Source organism: Symsagittifera roscoffensis, chromosome 4, assembly GCF_963678635.1.
Source record: "Symsagittifera roscoffensis chromosome 4, txSymRosc1.1, whole genome shotgun sequence".
NCBI classification, from domain to species: domain Eukaryota; kingdom Metazoa; phylum Xenacoelomorpha; order Acoela; family Convolutidae; genus Symsagittifera; species Symsagittifera roscoffensis.
The window spans coordinates 4,889,688-4,903,461 of record NC_087065.1 but is presented as its reverse complement, the minus strand read 5'-3'; positions in this window follow the sequence as shown (position 1 = coordinate 4,903,461).

Here is a 13,774-nt window from a genome sequence, read left to right as displayed (position 1 = left end):
TCCAAGTCAACTTTTTAGGAGAAATAGAGTCAAATGAATTCAAAACTCCAATCATCTACATTAACCTTTTTTAAGTCAATTCTTATCGGACGCTTTCAGTAACGTAGATAAGCACATTTTGTGTGGATTAGTTTCGCGAAATCCAAACTGAAAGGGAAAATTATTTGTTGTTTTTCTAAGTGTTCTGTGATTTTGGCATTACAAATTTTCTCAAAAAATTTGGATAGTGTACGGGTGATTGAACTTAGTCGATGGCACTGAGGATCCATTGGATCATATTTTATAAACATGGAGATCTAATTGGTTTTATCCAATTCCGTGGGAAAAAATTTCTCATCTATGCAATCAAAATTAGCAAAAGTTAACTATAACACATAATTATTACCCAAGCAGGAGCAATACAAAGTCGCAGAAGTTTTTTGGGAGTATATAATAACCTTGCTTTACTGTTACATGCTGAAAAAATGTAGATTGGTAACTCAGAAATACTTGCATTAGAAAACTGAGCTGTAGTGGTGCCTAAATTTCCCCTGGAGTTGAATAAACATATCTATTTTCAAAAACACATTCGTGTACTTTCAGTATGAATGGAAGAACAAACTATGAAAATGTTCAGCCAAGACCTAACTTAAGTAAAACCAACAAGCTCTTTCAACTTTATTTTAAACTCAATGACTAAACAGAGGGTTACAGGAAAATCATTCAATGTTCCATTCGCCCCGGATTGGCACAGTCGAAACCGCCGATGCACGTAAATAAGAACGTTAAAGGCGTTAGCAGTGAGTTCGTGATGAAAAAGAGGCTCAGAATGTTCCAGAATGAAATTTAAAAAAAAAAATCGATTAGAAAATTTTTGAGCAATGCGAAAAACGGCCATTTTGACCAAAAATTAGACAAAAAACACAACAACGCAAAACAGACAAAATTCAGTCGGAGAGCGAGAGTGAAAAATAGAAGAAGAACGAAGCCTCTTATCGTGATTGCATAACACGATAAGGCGGTTATCTGAAGAAGATTGCATAGAAGGAAGATCCAGTGGGACATTCGGGGCAGATCCGAAACCTCCCGTGCCACGTAATCAAAGAGATAAAGACTTTATCTCTGGGAGAGTACGGAGTTAGAGGCCCGGTGCCCAGAATTTGTGAGAGACTTGAAATATACTTTTTAACTGCTCTAATGCCCTGAACGTATTCAATTCACTGCAATTTTGTTTAGTGCTTCAGACCAAGAGTGGTTAGAGTAGAGGAAATGGTTAATACGTCTCTATTGGGTCTAGTATAAAACTGTCACCAAAAATGGTTTCCTAGCCGTTTTTTTAAACGTAATCACGTAGTCTGGGGATCCAACACCCATTTATGTGGTTATTTTCGCATGTAAACGAAAACTGATCAAAAGTTGTTTGGCTGATGGCCTAAAATTGGTAACTTATTACGTAGCCCTTAACAGACCAGAAAAGTAAGTGGCTAGGTCTAGATCGTTAAAAACGAGTAGAATTAAGGTACTTGACGCCAGCCAGTCATCAATAAGTACTTTTTCTACGCTCCGTCACTGTATAATGTATGGGCGAATGTTACACAACTTATCAAAAAACGAATTGTATCAAAAGAGAGTGTAACAACTAACCGGACAATCAACGCCAAGATACCTGACTTTGAACTTTTCAAAATCCCCGATGACAATATTTATGGGTTCCAGTATCACGGCTCAAATCAGAGGAAAAAGTATGCCAAATTACCCCATAGTTCACTTTGATAGAGGCAGTAGCAAAGAAGAGAAGATTGATGCATTGATTATTTAATCCACCAATTGAGCTCAAATAAGTTGCAGGTAAACGGAAGTTTCCTTGTTAGTAAATTTCCTTGTTAGATCATAACTTGAACTAGTTTGGCAAGGGTCATTGCTAATTTATGGTCTGAGAACTGTCAACAGGTTAAACAGTTATGACAAAAATGCAAACGCCTTGACAGGCGGGAGAAAATTTCACTTTATATAGTGTCAGATAAAGCAGACAAAAATGTGAAATTCCGTAATCTGGTTAAAATTAAAAATTAATCGGATTAAGCATAGAAACGGGGCAACTCAGGAACATCATAAAAATGTACATTCAGAGCAATCAGTTGGTTTATGAATCCTTCCTTGATAAACTCTTCAATAGGAAAATTCCTGTGATTATCACATAAGTCTGTGGGACCAACTTTGAATATAAATATTAAAGCAGTTAAAGATAGTTTGAACTTTCAACTCAACTTTTTCAATCCTTGTTTCCTTCCGAGAAAGCACGTGTGACAATCGACCAGAATGGTCAAAATGCAATTTCGCATTTGAATTTTTATTGCAACATCTAACAGAGAAAATTGATGGTTTTTATGAATTAGTGACGTTAATTGGACGATCAGACAAATCGGGAAGGGTTAGTTTTGACTGACATGCTAATTTTTAAAATTTCAATTTGGACGTGAAAGACACACAACCTTAGGGTTAGGTTTTAGGGTGCCGCTACAATCGTTACAGAGCAGTTCAAAAGAACCGGGAAGGGTGTTGGGATGGCGTGTCCAGCCTTCCGAGAAGAAATAGGAGCGTTATTTCTCCGGATTCCAGAATCTCGGAGGGTCTCGGGAGAGAACTGTAACTCGTGATTTTAACAATTTTTGCTTCCCGGAATGACTTGAATTGAATTTAGTTAATACCAAATTCGTTTTTAGATCATGAGAAGCTAGGAGTTGGGGGAAAAGGGTTGATCCATCTTCGATGGAGATAATGATTTTTATCTACTGAACAAAAACAACCGTAATATGATGAAAAAGTAGGAGCCCTGTTTTTAGGAGTGACCTCGTGGTCTGTGGATACTGAGACTCAGCCATGAGCTCACTATTTTTGCATATAATTAAGTTAATTAGAGTGTTCTTATCGAAGCCGGAAACAGTAATTCGACCTGATGTTAGAAAGACCACCAAAAGAACTGGCTTTGGCAGAGACGGTGAAAAGCACGTAGAGCTGTGTTTAGACGCTAGCCAGTCGTTTTAGAACCTAGCTTTATTTTCCGTCAATATGTACTTCCGTACGAATGTTACATAGATGTTTTTATGGCACTCCTGGGTGTTTTTTTTAACATCATGACCGGCAGAACCGTTAACGAGCACTCCCTGCCGAGCAGATGCTCATGACAAGGCCCTAACCACCGGGGCGGAAAGGTAGTTCGGAACGCGGAAGCCTTCCGGATTCCCGTGAATAGCTTTTTAATCTAGTTAAGACCAAAAAATCACGTACCAGGAAGGGTGGGGGGATTGGTCATCCCGTCGTTCCCTGAGAGGTTTGAGACCAAAAACATTTACAGATATACAGGAAACCAAACAAAAAGTAGTATAGTACCTAAGAAAAAACAAAAAACAAATAAATAACTGAAAAAACCAAAAACAGTAAAAAAGTTTAAAAATCAGAAGAAATTATCCCCACAGACGAGATGTGATCCGACCCTTGTTGTTAGATATATTGTTGTTACAGGCATTTATATCAGTCAGGATCGTTACGATCAATCCGGAAGAGTCTCAATCATGAAGGGTCTCGGGGTTAGAGAAGAAGACTGATCCGGCAAGCAGTGCAAAGAGCGACAAGAAGGGGCTCAAGGAGATCAAAGATTGACTGTTGGGTATCGTTAACAAGTTTTGTATCCCTTTTGGTAGAAAAAGTAGGATGTTAATCTGTAGGGTCTCGAGAGTGACTGCACTGTAGTGACCCTTCACCGAACTGCGAATTTCCGAGTTAAGCACCTCAATTCGGGCACTGAACAAACCCAGAGGGGTATAATATTACTAGTATTACTTTTTATGCAGCCTATATCAATACTCCTATGCCGCTTTTTGTTGAAAAATACAGTAAGCAGACCGGTTTTTAAGGTCAAAACAGCGATATTTTGATCCCCCCACAAATCGCGATTTTTGAAATATCGATTTTTTTGGAACGGAAACAAGCGCAAAATTAGTGAGTTACATCGTAACTGTACTAGTTTAATAGGTAGAGCTGGTTAAGTTTAGTTCAGAATTGGTTGGAACTAATTGGGTACCAAAAACCGATTTTTTTTTGATTTTTGAAAAAACGAAACGCTACTAACAAAGATTTTTTTTAAAAAAATTTTTTTGAGTTAGGACAGAAAAAACTCTTGTTCCGACAACGTTCGCTAGTGAATCGACAGGTTTTAAAATCCGTTTGCCGATAACCTTCCGGGTCCCAGTCAAATCAAACTTAACGTGTTTGATTTAGTGGATTCGTAAATCCGGAGGGGTCCAAATAGCATTGTTCCTGGCAAATTTTTTCAGCTGGAACGTTTTATATCAGGTTTTTTGTATTGAACTAGAAGAGTACAAGCCTAAAAAAATTTTTAGGTCAAAAAGATCAGAATTGCGAAAAAAGTTAGGCGGAAACTATAAGAGAGAAAGTTTTTTGATTTTAGAAAAAAGACATTTTGGTTAACAACTTTGAAACAACTGGACAGATCTAGTTGATCTTGGTACCATTAGATCAAAAATTAAGTGAGCTTACTCATAAAACCTTCAATTCTTCGAAAAAGTAAGCGTGAAAATTTTTTAAGAGTGTTTTTAGCAAACTCACTAATTCGGGAAGGTAGACCCTTCACGTTTTATAATTTTTTTTTGGAAAGCCCTTATACCCCTACCAAAGGGTAGTAACGGTTGAATAGGGCAATTTTACGCTGTTCTAGACTGAAGGCTGAGGAAACCAGAAAACCATAATCGAATCAAAATTAGGCTAGTTATAAGACCCTTCACAGTTAAGGTGAATTGTCAAATAAGAGGCTTAGCTTCAATCCGGAAGGGTCTCGGGACAGAAAATACACCCTTCCTAGTTAGTCCGTACAGCATAATAGCATCGGAGATATCCGGAAGGCTTCCGCGTTCCGAACTACTATTCCGCCCGGTGGTTAGGGCCTTGTCATGAGCATCTGCTCGGCAGGGAGTGCTCGTTAACGGTTCTGCCGGTCATGATGTAAAAAAAAAATAACACCCAGGAGCGCCATAAAAACATTCGCCCGGAAGTACATATCGGCGGAAGGGTATCGACGGAAGGGTATCGGGTGAAAATTTTAAAAGCTATTTTTGCCAATCCGGAAGGGTACTATTTTTGCCAATCCGGAGAAGTCCTGTTTTTGCCAATCCGGAGGGGTCCCAATTTTGGCAATCCGGAAGGGTACTATCTTTGCCAATCCGGAGGGGTCCTGTTTTTGCCAATCCGGACGGGTCCCAATTTTGGCAATCCGGAAGGGTACTATCTTTGCCAATCCGGAGGGGACCTGTCTTTGCCAATCCGGAGGGGTCCCAATTTTGCCAATCCGGAGGGGTGTGTTTTTGCCAATCCGGAGGGGTCCCAACTTTGCCAATCCGGAGGGGTCCTGTTTCTGCCAATCCAGAGGGGTCCTGTTTTTGCCAATCCGGAGGGGTACTACTTTGTCAAAACTTAAATGGACATAAGAATGTAAATAGTAAAAGGTATTAGATTATTAGGAGACGGGCTAGGAACCAATGACTTCACTGGTAACTTGCCTTTTATAAAAAACCAGACTAAAACAAAACAGGTCTAAGCCCGAATATTTGCGACAGTAAGTCTAAATTGAACAAGAGTTTGTCACTGATTTGTGTGGATTGAAATCCAAATCATTTTTTTTTGGAAAAGTGATTGCCTTGAGGATTTTAGTAGGTCTAGCTCGGGCAATCCGTAGGCAGATAGGTAACACAGGACTCGGTGGGTGCAATAGACACCCACTTGAGAAAACAACTGCCTTCAAGTTTAGTCTGTTTGGTGCAGCACCGAACAGGGAAAGCTCTTTCTTTAGAAACAAGTTCGACTATTACATTGCGACTGACTAAAGTACAAAACACATACGTTTTTCATTGAAAATGTTCTTAATTTTTTTCACTTTTGCTTTTAAATCAATAGTATCTGTTCTTGATTTGGGTTGTGAGCACACTATTTCGTAAATATATTGATATCATCAGACTGTGCTAGCTTCATATCTTACAACTAATAATCGATTATTGTGAATAAATTGTATACACGCTGTACCGTGATAACATACAGGGATTCGTGGTCACTATTTAAGTGAAATTTTTGGAATTTATTGTGTTGTGTTATTATTATCAGTAGTCAGACTACGACGATACTAGCAATCGAATTGAGTGTATAGGCAGTAAGAAGTGATAAATTGATAAATTGAAAAGGTGAGTCTAGACAAGTCAAGGATAACCAAACCAAGTGATAGTTCTAGGAAATTCATACCAGAGAAACAAAGAAAAGCAATGAACGACCCTTTTGTGGAAAAAATCGCAGGAACCCGGACCGGCAAATGGAAGAAATTTTCAGGCAGAAAGGTTGAAACCAGGAGTCAAAAGTCCTCAGAAGGACAAAAGGCACTGTTAAAAGTAGAGGTCCATCCGGACCCTGCCATGGATGAGAACCGGGAGGGACATGGACCGGAAGGGAGAGGAAACAGAAGATTAGCGAGTGAATCTATTCCGGTAAAACAAGGCCAAGATTTAGCCACTTCCACCGGGACTCTGGACCGAGAAGAGATGTCGGATTTGTCCGACATCTCTACTGAAAATGTGGCGACTACAAGATCACCCACAGACAACACCACGATGCATGGCGTGACGGAGAAATCGGCAACGTCCTCGTCGTTTTCAGAAAGAGTGAAGAACACTTTTGGAAAATTCTTTCCATTTACCATGGGAACCGGTACGGGCGATGAAGCAGAAACCCAGGAAGAAGAGGAGGACGATGGCGAGTAAGATGACTTCGGATCTCAATTCAGCCTCAATAAATCGAATCAGGAGAAGGACGCATACACCGATAGAAAGACTGGCACCATAGACCAATTTGGTATAATCAGGACAATAAGCAAGACCACAAACGGATCAGGCCAGTCAGGAGACTTTGAGACCATGACGAGTTTGGAGATGCAAACTGGGAAGAAGAGAAACACGGGGCTATGAAACCCACCTGCGGATACAGGAGTGGATCATGAAGAGACGTCGAGGCGGAGAATCAAGACCCGAGCCTCGACCAGCACCAAGCTGTCTGGAACCGACAGGGTGATGCCGCCACTTGTGACACCATTAGTGGATAACGGAGCACTAATCGAAGAAGCCTTGACCAACATAGTGGGCAGCAAAGAAGAACAGAATGAATAGATGTCCTTAAGAATGAGTGAACTAGAAAGGGCAGTCCACGTCGAGAGAAAAAACCTGTGGGAGGAGATCTACCGCAACAGACAAGAAGTTAGCAGAAGCGAAAAACGCTTGAAGTAGAGAACGGATGAACACTTGGCTAAGAACTTGTCGCGGATGACGAGGGAAGCTGAGCGGAGAGAGTTACGATTGAGAGATGACATGGAGAAGTTGAGAATTCAACAAGAGCAGACTCTCGGAACTCTTGACACGAAGATAGACGCGATGATGGAGAGGCGAACTCAGGCTATCATGGATAGGTTGGATGGGCTACTACGAAAAAGGAGTGGATCGAAGAATGGGGAACCAAACTCAGGAGAACCCGGCAGGGAGCCGAGAGTGAACTTCAATGAAAAACCCAATAGGAGGAGGACATATGGATCCACTAGAGGAAGAGGCAGTTCATCCAGCTATGCCACAGGGGACGATAGGCCACGGGGCCCAAACATCAGAGTAAGTTCGACTGACAACAGACAGACCTCAAACTAACGACCGACGCAAGATACACATGCGACTGGGAGATGTGATTCCAGGAACTGGAGTTATAAGAATAAAGGAAGAGAAAATCCCAGCGATTCGGGCAGGAGGGAAAATCCAGAGCCTCTATCAGGGGGCAATGATGCTCAAGCGGGGATTTCAAGGGACGCTACATCAATGGCCACAGCCTTTGAACCTCTGAACAGGTCCATGGAAACATTCCTAACGAAGTTGTCTAGAACCAATGAACGCAGTTAAAATTCCAGAAGGGTTTTTAAGAAACCAAGACGCTATAAAGATGAATCTGATGGCTGTTTTGATACCTAGATAGAGGTAGTGAAACTGCATTTTGAAGAGGAGGACTTGTCAGAAAGAAGGGACAGCCCTAAACTGTGTGATGGCCAAAAACAATACCAGCGGGACACTGCTGAGAAGATCTTTGAAATCTTGGTAAACCGTTTTGGCTCAGGACACCAAGCAATGTTTTAAAAATACGTCCAAATAGTTTTTTTTTTGGAAAAGTGATTGCCCTGAGGATTTTTGTAGGTCTAGCTCGGGCAATCCGAAGGCAGATAGGTAACACAGTACTCGGTGGGTGCAATAGACGTCCGTAAGAGAAAAAAACTGCCTTCAAGTTTTATCTGTTTGGTGCAGCACCGAACAGGGAAAGCTCAGGAAGCACCGAACAGGGAAAGCTCAGAAAGACTGAGAGACTTCCTCGTTGACAGGGAGGTGAAGGAACTCTTGCTTCCAATATACGACACGAACCGAGGACGACTTCAGCCACGGGAGCTGTATGCACTGATACACGTAATCTTTTCTGATACTAACATACAAGTATACTTACATAAGAAATTTTATTTGAGTATAGGCTGAGTTTAGGATGCATGCAGGAAGGTGTCATACTAAGAGCGTTTTGTGTGATATGTTATGTGTTATGTGTTATGTGTTATGTTATTAAGACCCTGGGTAAGGAGGGATGAGTGATCATGAATAACCGAAAGACGATCTTATGAATAGATCCAAAGTTTGGACTGTCCATTCTTAGGTCGAATTCGAAAATTTTAGCAATAAACTGATTTTAATATTTTTTAAGATCAAAATCTTTTTATCTGACTGCTTTAAGAAAATTTTAAAATAAAATAAGAGTGACGTTGACAAATGTAAGATTCGTGACCTTTTTCCTTATTGATCGTTTATTTATTCAACTGATTTCAATTGATCGAACTGATAATAGAATCAAATCTAAGAGAAGATGGACATTTTTGACTTGAACGAATTGATGGACCTGGCAGAGGAGTACGTAGGACCAATCATAGATGCGATCTATCGTCGGCTGCTGGATCGAGACTTCGCTCTGGATGACCCAGAGGTAGTCATGTTTCTGGCCGCCTTAATAAACATCTTGAGGCATGATAACCGTGGGGACCGCCCCACGGAAGTCTTATTGATGGCCGCATATGGAGAATGGTGCCACAAGGAAGCAGAATACAGTCAATAATTTCAGTTGCAGGACATCAGGTGATCAGGAACCTAAGTGAACCCAAGAAGTTCAGACGAACGAAACCATGCAAGGCCTCAATGGAACGATAGAAGAACTGGAGAAGATCAGAAGGGAGCTGGATGAAATGACCAAAACCATGCTCAGTATGGAAGAAGATAGAGATATCTGGAAAGACTGTTTGAAGATTGCAACAAGAAACAGGGTGAAGAAATAGAGCGCTTGAGGCGAGAGTATGAAAAGCTATCGGAAAGTGATACCTGCAAGGAATAATCCTCGTGGGCAGTCCCCGATGGAGCTCCTAACGCCTCGCGAGCTAAGTCTGACAACGGAGGTGCGATCCCCAACTACGATAGGGAGAGTAACGATTCTGGACCCGAGTGACTTCTTAGGTGATCCAGCCGTGGAGCAAACAGTGAGAAAATTGATAGAAACAGCTGGACGATTGGTTGCTAATAGGAATGCGCCAGGTTCCGGGGTGAATGCACCCTATGAACAATAGATGATACGGCCAAGAGACGATCACGAGAACGGGAGTTAGTGATACAACGTTACCAACAAAGAGCTCTAAGGTCCCAGACAGGAAGATACGAAAAATGCCGATGAAGAAAGTGTCCCGGGTGATTGACGTGCAGAAAAACAACCAGGTGAAGAATAACTTCATAGGAATTCCAGACACGGATCCGCGAGCCTGCTTCAATCGATCGACTTGGAGCTCAGCAGTAAACCTGCAGCAACCGCCACTTGGGACATCACATCTGATACTGGGTGACAGCTTGGTGAGAATACTCCAGAATCTGAGGACCTCCTGGATCACTACGGTGATGGCCATTGGAGGTGCAACGATAGCCCAGCTATTTTGAATGGTGGAGCTGATGAACCCAGAGAGGATCCCTAACATAACGATCCTAATAGGGACGAACAATGTGTCTAGAGGCTCAGATGAGGAAGAGGCACAATGAGAATCGATGATGGTGTGCCTATTCACTACTCTCTGGCAGAAATTCAAGTGCGCGATACTGACCGTCTGCACCGTACCAATGAGCACAAAAAAATTGACATCGACAGGAAGAAGACTTAATGAAGGAGTCATCAGGTGGAACAACATACTGAAAAATCTGGCGAGTCGGAACGCTAGACGTAAGATCCTTATGGACATTGAACACGAGCTGAGAGCTATGGATCAGGCCAGACTAACCACCGATGGGATCCATTTTGATAGTATCGAAGGACAAGCCTGGATGAACCGAGTCTTCCAGGAGCGACTGAATGAAATGGAAGTCGAGCTCTTTGACACGGGAGTGCTAAAGAAGGAAGAAACCACGAACGAGCCGGCAATTTCAACCTTTGTGCCCCCTAACCTAGAAACACGTCTGGGAACGGTCCCAGCCGTGACCTATAGGCCGCAAAGTTCTAGCGAGCCAGGGCAAAGGACTAATGTACAAGATTGATTGGGAGAAGCGCCAACAAGAAGAACCATTCGTCCAAGACGAAGGTTAGGACCTGTCAACCTGTCCGCGGAGACGACAAGCACCTCGATATCAGAGACAAGATCAGAGACAACGAGTACCAGCCGAGAGGAGCGAATCCAGACAGGAGCTCTTTGATTTGGTCGAGGCCCATACCTTCTCCCTGGCAAATCTACAAACTGAAACTGATGAAATTGAACCTTGAGACGGTGAGGTTTGCAGCAGATGCCATGAGGATGTTAAATGGAGCGAGATTATCCGTCAACGGACTGTATTCAGTAGCAGGCGTGGACTGGTTTATAGCAGCTGGCATAAACTTCAGCTCCACGACCGCCTTGAGATTTGCTGACTTAGAGGGACTGCCCTCAAACAATACAATGGGTCCAGTAAATGCAAGACCTTTGCAAGTTGTGAAACTGAATCATGAAGAAGGAAATCGAGAAGAAAGGCCCGGAAAATTCCTGACAACGAGGGCACCAATAAGACAACACGTGAAAATGTTCAGGCAGATATGAGCACCCCCAGGTCACGTAAAAGAAAGAGCGTACCCGAAACAAGTGGCTCAAGGAGGCGATGTTCAGAGATATGATGGGATTGAAGGCGATTAGGAAAGACGAGAACATCTTTGCAGCGTATGACAAAGCAGAGATGAGGAAAGCAAAGATTATGATAGTAGCGAACTGAGACTTCTTTTATACCTCCAAGTCTCTGTTTTGGTCTGACGTTATAATGTTGGCAGCGGTTAACCTGGACTTAATGCAGTCGGCGTCAATGGCAACCGGGGTACAACGACAGACGGAAATGAACCCAATCATAATTTTATTTGCCGGCATGAACGACCATCTGCACAGTAGGAGTTTCCTGAGCAGACTCAGAGAGCCTACGACGACCGAAGACGCTGTATGGCCAGCTATAAAGGTAATCCTCGAATCAATGGGTGAAGTAGTGGACACCCTGAAATAAGGTGCCTTCATCAAGATAACACCGACATTTAAATGGCACGCTCCAATTTAGAATTGGGTCGTTAAATAAACAATTAAGACAATGGTCTTTTGTGTGTGTGTAGTATTTCGCAATACTACAGTATCTTGATTCGACAGATGCGCAGATTTGACAGAACATAAATGGCAACCCAAAGCTTTGACTAAAAGAACAGTTTACTAGGATTGCACTAGCCAATTTTATTGTGATTTCCGCTCTTATAAAATTTCTTCACTGTATACCCCGGTCTGGTTTCGTGAGAATAGACATTACCATGTTCTCGAGTATTATCGTTTTTTTGGTCCTACTCATGAATCCTCTAATTCAAGAATCAAGCTACCATTTTATGTGAAGAAGAATAGGTATCTCCCAGAAACACTGAGAATGAATTTCAGTCGTTAACTCCAACTACTATCTTCTAAACATTCAAGAAGTTACGAATTAAAATTTAAGTGACAATAGTTTTTTGCGTAAACAGTTTTAATCGGTCAGCAGTCATGTTGTCTATAGTTTTATCCCACAAACCCTCATCCCCTTCAAAAAGGGGGCAAAATTCGAGATTGTTAAGTTAATGTTAGCAAAAATTTGCTATGTTTGGAAATATGTATCCCAGTATTAACATACCGCTTCTATTTTTGCCAATGAAATGGTTGAAATGGTTTTAAAGGGTTTTGAATGTAGGAACTACATCTTTGTTGCTGAAGAATCGTACGAAATCATTTAAAGTATGCCGCGTTGTTCCAATATGCTTTTTGAATCAAATAGTTTTCAATTTTCCATTCGTAGAGGGAAATCAAATAGGTTATTTGGCCCAAAACTTTTTTTTTAATGAATCTAAAGTTTCTGTTTATCCCAGAAAAATCAATTAGTCGAGAAAATCAATCTCAACTTTCAAATTGAAGGACACGAAATCTTTTGTTTGTTTGATGACTGTTCGTTGAATTTTTTCAATCATAAATAAGAAACGCAATCAAATACGACTTCATAAAAAAGACATGACCACATACAACTTTATCAAAATCGAAAGAAATAGTTGACATTGAATTTTAGTTTCAAATTATTTGGTTTTTTTTCGAAATCATGACTCAGAAACCTCGGAATTAACTGACAATTTTTTTGAAACCTTAAATTACTTTTTTTTAAAAAAAAAATGACTGTTTTTAGAGTTCAACTGTGATTGTTTAATTATTTGACATGATCATTTTCAAACACCAAGGTAACACTTATTTTAACACAAGTGCAGCGGATTTTAAAAGAGAAAATAAAAACATAGAATTCTTTTGGAAGCAAAGACCAGGAGTAGGAGGCGTTGCAGCCTTGCCTTCGGCGGCGTCGCAGATACCGGGAAAGTATCTATGCTTCTTGGTGACGAGGGCGACGGAGAGGCAGCATGTGGACCCGGAAAACCTAGTCTTGTCCTTGACGAGACAGAGACTTCCTTGTGGAGAGGGAGGTGAAGGAACTCTCGCTTCCAATATACGACCCGAGGACGACTTCATCCAGGGGAGCTGCATGCACTGATACACGTAAACTTTTCTGATACTATCATACAAGTATACTTACATAAGAAATATCATTTGAGTATAGTCTGAGCTTAGGTTGTATGCAGGAAGGTGTCATACTAAGAGCGTTGTGTGTGATAAGCTATGTATTAGGTATTATGTTATTCCGACCCTGGGTAGGGAGGGATAAGCGACCATGAATAACCGAATGACGATCTTGGGAATAGATCCAAAGTTTGGACTGTCCATTCTTACGTCGAATTCCAAAATTTTAGCAATAAACAGATTTTGATACATTTTAAGATCAAAATCTTTTTATCTGACTGCTTCAAAAAAACTTAAAATAAAATTAGACTGACGCTGACAAATGTAAGATTCGTGACCTTTTTTCTAGATCCTGATTGATCGTTTAATTATTCACCTGATTTCAATTGATCAAACCGATAATAGGATCGAATCTAAAAGAAGATGGACAACTTCGACTTGAACGAATTGATGGACCTGGCAGATGCGTACGTAGGACCGATGATAGATGCGATCTATCGTCGGCTGCTGGATCGAGACTTCGCTCTGGATGACCCAGAGGTAGTCATGCTTCTGGCCGCCCTA